This window comes from Schistocerca americana, chromosome 1 (assembly GCF_021461395.2).
Source record: "Schistocerca americana isolate TAMUIC-IGC-003095 chromosome 1, iqSchAmer2.1, whole genome shotgun sequence".
Taxonomy (NCBI): Eukaryota; Metazoa; Arthropoda; class Insecta; order Orthoptera; family Acrididae; genus Schistocerca; species Schistocerca americana.
The window spans coordinates 869,430,267-869,443,718 of NC_060119.1; the positions used below are offsets into that span (position 1 = coordinate 869,430,267).

General features: G+C 39.1%; 1 pseudogene; it reads right to left on the reverse strand.

The window, feature by feature from the left end:
• Positions 1-13,058: 13,058 nt before the first annotated feature.
• On the reverse strand, positions 13,059-13,162 carry LOC124554706 (annotated as a pseudogene).
• Between the last annotated feature and the right edge of the window lie 290 nt (positions 13,163-13,452).

Below are 13,452 nucleotides of genomic sequence, written 5' to 3' on the forward strand. Positions count from 1 at the left end.
CTTCCCGGATTTCTCTTTGGTGTTGCGTATTAATTTGATTCGGATTTTGTTTGAAATTCCTAATTTGTTCGCACTCTTCTGTGTCATTAAAGACTACCGGTTTTGTGTCATTCAGATTATCATCTACCTTCGTAGATAAGTTAGTGAACTGATCGGAAAGTTCGGCTACTTTCTCCGATAGTGAACACATTTCCTCAGTGTGTTTTTCTGAACCAAGTTTCAGAGTGTCCATTTGTGTTGAAATCGAATCTACTGTGTTCTTTAAGTTTTCCTGAGTTTTTGCAAGTTGCGTAACCGAATCGGTAGATGCAACTGAGTCAATTTTAGCCCACAAGGTCTCATGATTTTCATGAACAATGGTTTGCAGTTCTTTTATGGCTGCTTCGTGATTCTGTAATGCATTTTCATGCCGCGAAAAAGTAGGTTGAAAATGCTCACAAATTTGTTTTTACGTCATTACAGAGTTTTTGACATTTCGATTCAGTGTTATGTAACTCAGTAGTTAAATCTTCACGTGTTTGTTCAAGTGTGGTGTCTAACTTCCGAAGATTTTGTTCCATTGTGTCTAACTTTTGAAGCTTTTGCTGTGTTTGTCTCTGATTTTGTTCCATTGTGTCTAACTTTTGAAGCTTTTGCAGTGTTCCATTTGTTGCATTAATTGCAAGAATAATGTATTAGTGTCTTGAATCTGTTCCTCTGTGCTGTTCGGCAGAGAATTTCCACCGGCAACATTCACTTTTTGGCAAGCAGAAATTGTGTTTTGACTTATTTGAGAAAACGGTGAGGACGCAAAAGCTGAATCTACGGTATTTGCAAAATTGTGTCCTGTCATTTCGGATTCCTGAGGCGAGCTGTTGCCGAGCGATCGATCGATAATGCTTCCCCGTTCACTAACTGTTTCACTGCCTACGCCATTGTTTGCCGCCCGCTCCATTTCCCTATGCACAATTACCAAATTACTATGTTGAACATTAGTTAATTCATTACACGGTGGCGCTAACACACTGCTTTCATCTTCACTGTCATTTCTCAGTTTACTTTGGAGCCTAGTGTTAAGTTTTTCACACACACAATATTTCACACGATAACACAGAAAAACACAATTTGAAGAGCAAAATAAGATAACATAGCAATGGAAATAATGTCTACTTAATTGCAAGCGCAGCTGCGAAATACTTGGTGCAAATCTACATGCTTGTCACAACTGTTTTACTGTACAACAATGAAAAACTGCAATTACAAAGGAAATTCTCTCTATGATTATGCGCTAGCAATAAACAAAGGCTACACTAATTACACAAACTACAAGAAAAAAATCAGAAGATTCCAGTGAGGTATCCTCGGCTAAGGGTCGACATATGAAGCGTCCCCTTAGAAAAATTATACATGACTGTGCTTAAAATGTCACACAATATTTTTAGCGCAACGCAATCTGACTTTCAATAATCCCTACAAAAGAATGGCCCTGACTAACATTAACCTATACCTTTCACAAATCACTCACCTCACAAAAATCTTCGTTACTCGAACTACTGCAATATAGCGAGCGCCACTACTGCCAGCTAAATAAAAGATTCTAAGTACTGAAGGCACTAACTACTGATAGGCATAGTTAGCAAATGAAAGATTTTGATAGAGAACAAATGATGTATTTACCTTAATAGTCATAATATATATAGCAGTTATCCAGTCTTACAAATTTCAAAACTCCGCCATTTCTCTCCCCACATCCACCACTGCTGGCGGCTCACCTCCAACTGTGCAACGCTACGCGCTGTTTACATCCAGCTGCCCAACACTACAATGGCAGAGAACAATGCAAACTGGCCACAGACTGCACACAGCACAGCCAGTGATTTTCATACAGAGCGCTACGTAACGTTGCCAATAAGAAAACATAAACAGCCTACTTACAAGGCATAGTACAAAACTGTTAAGGCTTTTGTGGCCATTTGTTGACAAGCAAGGATAATGCGACCGTCGCAATGAAGAACGAAGATCATGAGTGGTAGCTCTGGGACCTATTAGATCCGACGACGCACCGTAAACTAAGAGCAGATGCGACGCAACGGATCACACGGAATACAAATCGCTTAATGAAGGCGTCCTCTCTGTTGGCGGACATACAGAGAAACCTGAGCAACACAGGAACCCTACCACCTCGGCTGTATGGATTACCAAAGATCTATAAAAATAATGTTCCATTAGGGCCGATTGTTAGCCTCTTGGCTCTCCCACGTATAAAAACTGGCGAAAAACTTGGCTCCTCTGCTATAGCCACACGTGGGAAAGACTGACACATACATAAAGGCCTCAGGACATTTCATTGAGAAGCTGAAGAAACTAATACGTGGACCAAACGTCAGTCTGCTCGCCTTTGATGTTGTTACTTTGTTTAGCAAAGTGCCACTCAGTGACACTCCGGAACACATTGGTTCCATTTTCCTGCAAGACATCACTAAGCTCTGTGGAATACCAACTTCTACGAATGGCTGGAAGGCATCGCTATGGGTAGTCCAGTGATGGTCACCTAAACTGTGGTACAGATACATCAATGATACCTTTGTTGGGTGGAGCTATGGCTTGGAACAGCTCAGTGACTTCCTAAGGCATTAGAACAGCCTCCATGCAAACATAAAATTTATCATGGAGGTAGAAAAGGACAAAGAGTTACCCTTTTAAGATGTGCTGGTCATGAGGGATGGTGAAATCGAGGGACACCATGTGTGTCGAAAACCGATGCACACGAACCGATACCTGCACAGACTGTCAAATCACCACCTGAGCCAGAAAAGAGGAATGAGTAATATGCTCGAAAAGCGGGCAAGACGAATATGTGAACCACAGTACCTCATACGCAAGATGCAACACCTGGAAAGCGTTCTGAGGAACAATGGGTACTCCATCAGTTACATAAGAAGTGTCACAGAATCAAACAGTCGTCGAAGTGAGACATCAAAAAAAGAAATGTTGGGTTCGTCCTTTTTACGATATATTCCCAGACTGATGGACAGAATCGTCCATATATTGTGCAAATACGGCATAAAGACTACGTATAGACCGACAAAAAAGTTAAACAGTGTCTCAAATCGGTAAAGGAGTAAAGGACCCATTTGCAATATCAGGAATAGACCACCTACCATGTAAATGCGTAAATGTTTATGTTGGAATGATTGGAAGATCCATCAACACCAAGATCACCGAACATAAGAGGCATGGCAGGTTGCTGCAGTTGGAGAAATCGGCTGTGGCAGAACAGGCACTGTGTGAGACCGACAACTCATAAAATTCGCTGACACTGAAGTTCTTGCTTCAGAGAAGAGCTATCCCACACGCTTGTTCAGAGAAGCTATAGAAATACATAAACGTGGCAGTAGCTACAACTGGAAAGAAGAAAACCTCAAGGTGAACAGATCGTGGATTCCCGTGCTGAAGCAAACGACTATTGCAGGTAACAGGGGGAGGCCTGCTCAGGTCACCACGGAAAAGCCCTTGGACGTCGGCACACCAGGTTCATACAATATGTAGCAGCGAGCTCTACTCCAATCCACCACCAGCAATGGAGGGTGAAGCTTTGACAATGCCAGCCACGCGTGCTGACGAAACGTCAGAAAAACCGCCAGACGAATGTCAGCCGAAGAACCTGAGACAGAAGCCAACAGGTGGTTTGTCATTTCCTAGCCATCAGGACTTTTGAAATTACCTTCCATAAAGAGTAAATTAACAATTGTAGAACATAATAAAAGATGTCAGATTTAATTTGAGTACCAGCAGAAAATGGAGCCATTTTCAATTCACCTCCACCTTGTCGTTCTTTTTTAAGCCTGACATGCTTGCATAGCAAAACGAAATATAGTTTTTAGGTAGTTTAGAATATGGTCTTTCTAATAAAAACTATTTTTTAGAAAAATCGTGTTTTCCCATCGATTTGTAAACTATTGCAAAGGAGTAGGAGAATGATATTTTATATTTCTAGATCTTGTAATCGTAAGTTATACATGCAAATTTTCAGGGTATTCCTTATTTATTTCTGGAGATATAAAAAGTTAAACTTCATATTTTTTTTCGAGTATCTGTTTTTTCGGCTGACTTTTTGCTTCAAATTAACCACATGCAGATCACTCACGAAATCTTTTTTATTATTATTATTTCGCCTAAGAGCGCTTAAAGTACTGCAAGATGGAATGGATTTGTTTCTTTAAAACAAATATTTCGTGAGACATTATGACTCAAAGTGCCATGAAGTCACGTGTGCGCTGTTGATAGCTGCCTATTGGGGTCAAACAAATGACTATACCTCTGCAAATATTAAATTGGCGAAAGTAAGAATTTACCAACGTTCATTGGGAACATGTGCGAATGTTCATACAAAATATCAGCAAAATCCGTGATGGTCATGTGGGAACTTTTTCTGAAGTTAGACCATTTTCCACAGAATGGCCCCTTTGTGAATGTATGCCTAACAAATTACAGCCCTGATGAGTACCTAACTGTTGATGAAAAACTGGGATCTCCATGTGGCAACTGCTCATTTCGACTGTACATGAAATCAAAATTGGTAAACTGCAGAATAAAAATGTTTGTATCTGCAGATACTAAAAATGAATATCTATATGATCTACAAGTATATGCAGGTATGAAGGACAACCAGAGAGAGTAAGGCAGTGTCTTGTGCTGGAAGTGGTTGAAACACATCTTTAGTCTGGAAGGAGAATCACTACAAATATGTCTTTACTCCACATCGCTAGCTGAGGAATTGTTGGTCCACAACATTAGTTTGAATTTTAAGATCCCAACATCTTGATTACATTGATAATGATGATGGCGAAAATAAAGACTTACGTAATTGCTCACTATAGTGAGACTAAATGGGGAGTAGACAAGGGTGATATGATGACAAGACAATAAAGCTGTGTATGTACAACAAATCATCGGTTGTGCTGAATATTGATGGAAATTGTGGATATCACAACTCTCAATACACGTATTTTCTGTTGTTACAGAACTATCCAGAATGACAAGAAGGAGAGGTATTTCCTTCAGGAACTCATGCTGAAGTTATCAAAATTGCACACTGGTCACATTCAAACAAAAATGAAGTAACAGTTATCTCTCTGATGTTTGTTGAGTTGAATTAGAGCATGCTGTACTCCTACAACCGCCTTCCGAACTGTGCCTATTGTAGCAAATGTCACACATAGATTGGAACAACTTATCAAGGAGCACATTGGTGCCAGATGTCTGAGAGTCGGTTTTATGCAGATTACCACCCACGTTAGATTCATCTCCACTTCAATTTAGCAAAAGATGTGTACAACAATATTATCAGCTCATGCCCCATTTCTCTCAACTTTTCTGACACCTGAACGTTCCCAGCCAATCTCCTCCCCACAAATTACACTCATCCTCAGTAGTATTTTACTTGCTTACTCCAGTTTTCCTTGAAAAGTACAAGATTTACCTTCCTGCTCCTTGGTTCAATATCAGTACAGCAGTTTCAGGATAGAGTGACTGTTATTTTTAATTTCTCCACTGCACCCCCACCCCCACCCTGCCGCCAGCCATGGCGGTATTTCCCACGAAATGTGCAATAAGTACCATTACATACTATTATGCAACATCTCTCACATTTGCAGCTAATCTCTATGAAAAAAAACGAAACCTCACCTGAACAGGCCATGGAGGCCCAATAGTACCGAGCAGCCCCCTTACCCTCAACCCATAGGTGTCACTCGGTGCGGATATTCAGGTGCACGTGGGCAGCACCCCATAATCCTGGCCATATGTCAGTGTACGAGACTGCAGGTGCTATTTATCAATCAAGAAGCTTCTCAGTCTGCCTCACAAGGGCTGAGTGCACCCCTCTTGCCAAAAGTGCTTGGCAGTCATACGTGGTGACCTACCCTAGTGCTAGCCCAGCCCAACAATGCTTAACCTCGGTGATCCGACAGGAACCAGTGTTACCATTGCAGCAAGGCCATTGGCGCTGATCTCTGTAAATCCATCTTTATACAAGATGACTGTGGGACCTCAGCTGTTCAATACAAAACGTCGAATCAAAACACCTTCAGATATCTAAATTTCCAATTTTATTGTATCTGTGCCACTAGTTTGAGCATAGCAATACGCGATCTCCAGGCTCCTGGCTGACTTGTAGGAAGAATTGCACCTCTTGTACATTCGAAATAGGTGCCAGCATACAGTAACTGGTATCCGAGACATCTTCTTAACACAGTGATTCCTTCGATCATCATTTGCAGGTGATGATCGAAGGGATTGCTGCGTTCTACATCTACATGGGTAGTCCGCAAATCACAGTTAAGTGCCTGACAGAGGGTTCATCGAACCACCTTCACAATAATTTTCAGGTAGTCCAATCGCGAATAGCGTGCAGGAGAAACGGACGCCTATACCTTTCCGTGCGAGTTCTGATTTCCCTTAGTTTGTTATGATGACCGTTTCTCCCTATGTACGTCGGCATCAACAAAATATTTTCGCCTTATGAGGAGGAAGTTGATGATTGAAATTTCGTGAGAGGATTTGTTTTAATGATGTCCACCTCAAACCCTGTATCCCGTCAGTGACAATCTCTCCCCTATTTCGCGACAATGTATTCTGTTAATCCTATTTGATAAGGATCGCACACCGCGCAGCAGTACTGTAAAAGATGATACACAAGCGTAGCGTAATCTGTCTCTTTAGTAGATCTGTTACATTTTCTAAGTGTCCTGCCAGTAAAACGCAGTCTTTAGTTTGCCTTCCCCACAACGTTTTCTATGTGTTATTTGTAATTTACGCTTTTCGTATTTGTAATTCCTAGGTACTTAGATGAATTTACGGCACTTACATTTGACTGATTTATCGTGTAATCCAAATTTAACGAATTCCTTTTACCAACCTTGTGTATGACCTCACACTTTTCGTTGCTTAGGGTCAACTGCCAATTTTTGAACCATACATATATATTTTCTAAATCGTTTCGCGATTTGTTTTGATGTTCTGATGACTTTACTGTACGCTAATCATCTGCAAATAACCTACGGCAGCTGCTCAGATGGTCTCCCAAATCGATTACGTAGCTAAGGAGCAGCAGAGAGCCTATAGCACTACCTTGGGGAACACCAAAAATCACTTCTGTTTTACTCGATGACTTTCCGTCAGTTACTACAAACTGTGACCTCTCTGACAGGAAATCACGAAACCAGTCACAGAACTGAGACGATATTCCACAAGCACACATTTTCACTACAAGCCACTTGTGTTGTACATTATCAAAAGCCTTCTCGAAATCTATAAAAATGGAATCAGTCTGAAATTTACTGTCAATAGTACTGAACACTTCGCGTGAGTAAAGAGCTACATGCGTTTCGCAAGAACAGTGTTTCCTAAATCCGTGTTGAATCTGCCGGCCGCCATGGCTAAGCGGTTCTACTTCAGAAGTAGTCCATGGATACCAGTGACTATATGCTGGTGATGTGATGCAAGTGATGATCGAAGGGATCACTAAGTTACGACGTAGTCTACGGACACCAGTGACTGTATGCTGGCCTATATTTCGATTATACAAGAGATGTGGTTTTTCCTACATGTCGGTGGGACCTGAAGATGGCGTAATGTAACGATGAAACTGGTAGCACAAATAAAATAAACTGGAATTTTTTCCAAAAATGGTCAAAGTTTTAGAGTGAAGAATCAACAATATAACAACCTTGTGTATTATATTGATACATACAACTCCAGAGGAGTAATGTATATCTCTATGTCTTCTTAACGACAAATGATCTCACAGTTAAAAGTTATAAAATAAGGTATAAAACACAGAGTAACAAATAGTGGGCAGGGATGTTATTTTTATTTTGCATGTGGTGATCTGTGTAGAAGGACGACACTCATCTTCAATGTGGAACACCGGTTGCAGCGAATCCACAAGCGGAAACACATGCTCAGATCTGGAATTATACACCCCATGGATTGCTGGCCTGCCTTGAAGATATGCAGATTTCACAAGCGTAACTAACCAGGTAATGGAAACGTTAGAAAAATTCTTGTTATTCATTCCAGTTCTGTATATTGAATCAAAATTGTGTTAGTGTAATCTGGTTAATGTATGTATTTGTGAAGAGAACACACAAATTATTAACTGCAATTTTGCATGGTATTTTGTAGAAATGTGGTGCAGCAATACAAATTTTAACACAATAAGAGACAGAGCTGAAGTTTGAGAAACATCCAAAGGCACAACTCATAACTAAAGGTAAAGAACATTTCAGTTATTGGCACATTGAACATTACACGTCATTTCTGGGACTCCAGTGCAAGATAATTGTTTATTCCTGAAAGTAAAGCAAAAACTTAGACTTCATTATATAAGAGATTGATGAAAGTGAAGAATATTAAACAAATCGAAACAAATTGATGAAATAGGGTACTGGAAGAGAAACCTGTCTTTTTTTTGTGAAGAATTATTGTACAATGTGTAAACCTAATACCTAAAGATAGTTATCACAAAGACATTTGTCGCTGATGACTCACATTTAAACATCACTGCATTGAATCCAAGAAAGAAGATTTTAGAAAAAGACAGAGGAATGGAATCAAGACAACTGATTGCTTTGACCGACAGTGTCTGATTGCAATGAACGACTGGGAAAAATGCAGCAATTTACAGTTCAAGAAACAACTGTGCAACCAATTCACATGCCTTTGTAAATGCGTTATGAAAGGTACTGTGGTTGCACTTCTTTCAAAGATATACTTTGGCTGTCTCCAAGGCATCGATTGATGTCTCTGTTGTCAAGGAATCATTACGACTGGCGCAGCCATTCCAGCAGACGAATTAAAGCAGCAGCTCATTACATGTTCAGTTGGTTCATTCGTTGGAAATTTGCAAACTATTGCTGTTTATTTTCTTTCTTTGAAAGTGAGAACCTGCCCACTCCACACTTGTTATTTACATGATGGTACATAATACAAAAGTACTTAAGAATTTCCTCCAATGCTAAATAAATGTGTCAGTTGTGTGAAGTGTGTTCTAAGTTGCACGAAAAACTACAGTTCACTGCCAGAAAAGCAAATTTATTTCCTTTGCTGTTGAAAGTAACTGCTGAAACAACCAGAGAAAACACCAGCAGGAATACGCCTGTACCAGTACGATAAAGTATTCTGTCTGCGTATGTGCTTTATTTGGAGATGTTCTTCTCTGGGAAAAAGTCTCCTAGAATAACTAGTTTTCAAATTTCTTTTTCTAGTTTATAGATGGTTAGCAGTGAGACTAAGTCAATTTATATTTCTTTCTCTCATGTGTCAGTCTTTTCTACATTTTTTGTTCTAAGCAGTAGTTTGCTTCCACCAGATAATCAGCATGTTTTGAATATTCACTCGCATTTCCATGTTTCATGGTTAACTTGCAAATTATTGACAATGACAAGTTCCAGAAGCTTCCAGAAAAGTGAAGGCGAAATATTTACCAAGGCAGTTTTTGTATTCGCAATTTCACCACTTTTCCCATAACTGAGAGGTTACCAACTACACCATAGTGACAATATACAACATATAACTTCGTCTTGTGTCATAAATCTTCTGAACCCTATAAGACTAATTCACACTGTCTGTCATGTCCTGTTACACCTCATCAAAACATTCTGCAATGCATTTCAAATGGTGGCATCCATAGTGGCAATCCCAACCCATCCCGTCATGTCACAACACCATCCAGGTTTCAAAAGAAGAAAGTTTCGATGGTTGACATCTTCCATTCGTTGTTGATCATGTGACCCTTAAGCTCATTTCTACCCTATACACAACTATGCACACATCCCCATATTTAGTTTCATTGTAGTTTTTAGATTGCTGTCAGTTGTTTTTCGTTCATTATTTGTTATAATTTGCTTTGTTTCGTTATTTCGTTGGCGAAGATTTATGATTTGACAATAAATGACAAAAGATCAATTGAAGCAATGAAGCAGCAGTCTGAACTGTACGACGTGAGTGTACTAGATTACTTGCCCTCTGCTACGTGCATAAAGCTCATTTTTGTATGTACCAGTAACATATTTAATATTTTACTATGAGGTGGTTTGCAATATGGCTGCAAGTTGAAATGAAAAAGAAACTGTGGGTAGAACCACATTCATTAGTAAGTTGAATTTATTTAATTTATGTTCTGTCAGGCGTCTGTGGTATTTCATAAAGAAATGGACTAGAACTTCCAGGCACTGCGACAGTGGAATTTTTTTAAAAATATACGTCAAATAATGTATTAGAGTTGTTTAAATATGGTTTGTGGCAGGCTCATTTATTGTTAAATAGCTCTGTGGTTTGTGAGTGAAACAGGTTTGCAAGCATAAGTAGTCAATATTTATGGGGTTTCACTAGCTAAACCCAGTACGAATAAGGCATCTGAACTATTAAAAACAAAATACAAGCTGTAAAAAAACACTATAAATCTTGAAGGAAAAGGTTTTGTGGGAAATGTGGCTATTTCACAAAAATCTGTACTGTACTGGCAACTAAACCTTACGCAAACCAATTTTTCACATTATGTGATGGCAGCTCATAACACTGTGTCCTTTGTAGTAATTCTGGATGCTATTTGACGTAAAAAAAAGAAACATCTGGCGCTTCGACTTCCTAAGATATTTATAAAATGCAGATTCATCGGCCTCGAGCTTCTTGTACAGTCTGTGAAATTCCCCTTCTGTATCATGTAATGACAGTTTTTGGATACACATTATTTCTGCGTTGTTTTGCGCTTTTGTCTTTCCTCTCTAATATACAAGCTGTTTCTCCAACTGCACTTCGCACATAAAAACAGGTGAAAATCACCCTGCAAAGATCGCAATTCACGAATTGACTTGATGTTCCGTGACATGATGGACGGTGTGAATACATCCGGATGTGATGGTGACGTGACGTGAGGTAACTGTGCTTTGGCGGCCAGTACAAATTGGCTTTAAAGGCCAATAACTCATTACCTGACATTTAACATGAATAAATTGAATCCTTTCGAGAGTTTCTGAATATGCTAGTTATCTGGAACAGCATTTGTCAATAGGACCTCAGTTATTATGTGGTAATTATATAAAACACACCGAGTACACTCTAGATGAAACCAATATGGCCTCAGCAAGGTGTCTCAGACAAAGTATATCTTTAAAAGGAGTGCAGCCACAGCACATGTCATAACAAATATACAAACAAAGGTAGGTGCGTTCAATAAATGTATGTTAATGACAGAATTACACCACTTCTGGTCAGGGCCAGAGATTATTACACCACACTGATATCATCTTTGACTCGATGCAGCAGACGCCTTGTTCATTTTGGTGTATTTAGCTGTTTTGTATTATAACCTGCAGTGTGCCATTTCAAGAACTGAAGAATTGTCGCAAACATGTCGCCCTTATCACTAAATGTCAGTTAATGACACATCAACAACACAAGGCTTACAGAGATACTGTGATGACCAAGAGAAAAATCAAAATTTGTATGATGTTGATGTAACATAATGGATTACATCGTAGACTACAGTGTCGATGGAAGTAGGTTTGTATGCTGCTGTATGCAAATAGTTTTCATGTTGGCGTCGTTAACTATTTGACGATTTTCTTATGAATTAATACAATTACATTCTGCCATATTCTATGTTATTTACACTTCCACCTGATTTGAAAGCAAAGGATGAAATAAATATGATTTCTGAATGTGTAGTTAGGCTGGAACCTAAGAGGACAGCTTAAATTGCTGCAAGAAAAACATGGAGCGATAACAGTGATAATTCTTCCTTGTCACAAATAGTTGGCTGTTTATTTCTTAGTGTATGCAAAGATCATAAATAGACATGTTACATCCAATGGTACTTCTGATTGGTATATTTCTAAACTAATGGAATGTCATTTGGTACTGGCTAAGCGAGCTGATATCGTTTTGAGGTTCTGTCTAATGTGAACCCTCCATCATTCGATGGTAATACGATATTGCAGTACCTGTGTTATTCTGATTACGATGCAAAGATCCTTTGGACATGCATGCATGTCCAAAGTAACAGGCACTGTAGCGACTACAGCTGTTATGAAATACATTAAATGAATTCGCTATTGCGAATACGGACAAACATCAGTTGTAGAATGGAATGACGAAAATGAAGATTTGTGCTGGTCCAGAACTCGGACCCGGATTTCCCACTTATCACGAGTGGTCGCCTTACCATTTGTCTATCTGTGCACAATCCATGGCCCCACTCAAACTTCCATATGTCGTCAACCCTGCATCTACGACCCGTACATGCACATCCATTAAGTATAATCCTATACAGCTTATACATTGTACTTGAAAGTCGCAGGCCCGGTATCGGCAGATAAATACGATTTTGCAGTGCCCTTGTTATTCAGATTACGATGAAAAGTTCCTTTGGATATGCATGCATGTTCAGTGGACGCGTGGTTGACGACATATGGAAGTTTGGATCTAGCTGTGCGTCGTTCACGAATAGCCAAATGGTAAGGCGACTGCTCGTGATAAGTGGGAAATCCTGCTTGGAGTCACGGTCTGGCACAAATTTTCATCGTTGTAATTCCATTCTATAGCTGATTGATGTCCCTATTCGCAATTGCGAATTGATTGTAATGTCATCTGAAGTTACATCTTGTTCTTTGTTAATACTGGAAATTACTAGGTAGTTAGATGTGTAATAGCAATTTATTACTTATCTTAATTTCAACTACAATCACAGTACAATGATGGAGACAAGATGCAGAGAGAAGAAAAAATTGGCAAAAGCACTTACAGAAAACAAAGAGAAAATAATTCTGAGTGTAATTATTCATTTGCTATTATTTCAACAAAGATTTAATAATTTCATTAAGTATCTTCAAATTTCACTACCCTCATCTTCAGGCGTAGTCTACTGATCCGTAACTCATAGCTGCTCTTGTTAAAATATTTGCCACTTGTTCTTCAGAGCTAACATATTCACATTCAGATGTCCTTTGTTATGCAGCTGACTTACGAAATGGCATTAAATATTCACGTGATTCAGTTCTTTATTTTTCCGATTCTCTAACAGATGTATCATATCTGATAAGTCCGATGCAGTACATATCAGTTATTATGCTGATAAGAACTGATACTACTTTTGATCCTAGCCAAGAGGCATGACTGATTATTATCTTCATGAACTGTTGAAGTTTTCACAAATATTTTAAATTCTTCAAGAAGATCCCTCATTAACAGACTGTCTGCTCCAGCTGTTACCTAAGCTGCTTCTTTTGACTATAGTGAACATATGTCTGTCTCTTTGTAGACCAACAAAGAGTATTTCCAAAAACTTGGCGTATGTGTCCTGTTGTTGAATTCTTTCTTCTTCAGGTCCCTAGTCAGAATCAACATAGCAGAGAAGAGCATTTATTTATCCCTTTTTGTAACACAGATGAACATCAAGCATTCGTTTCAAAC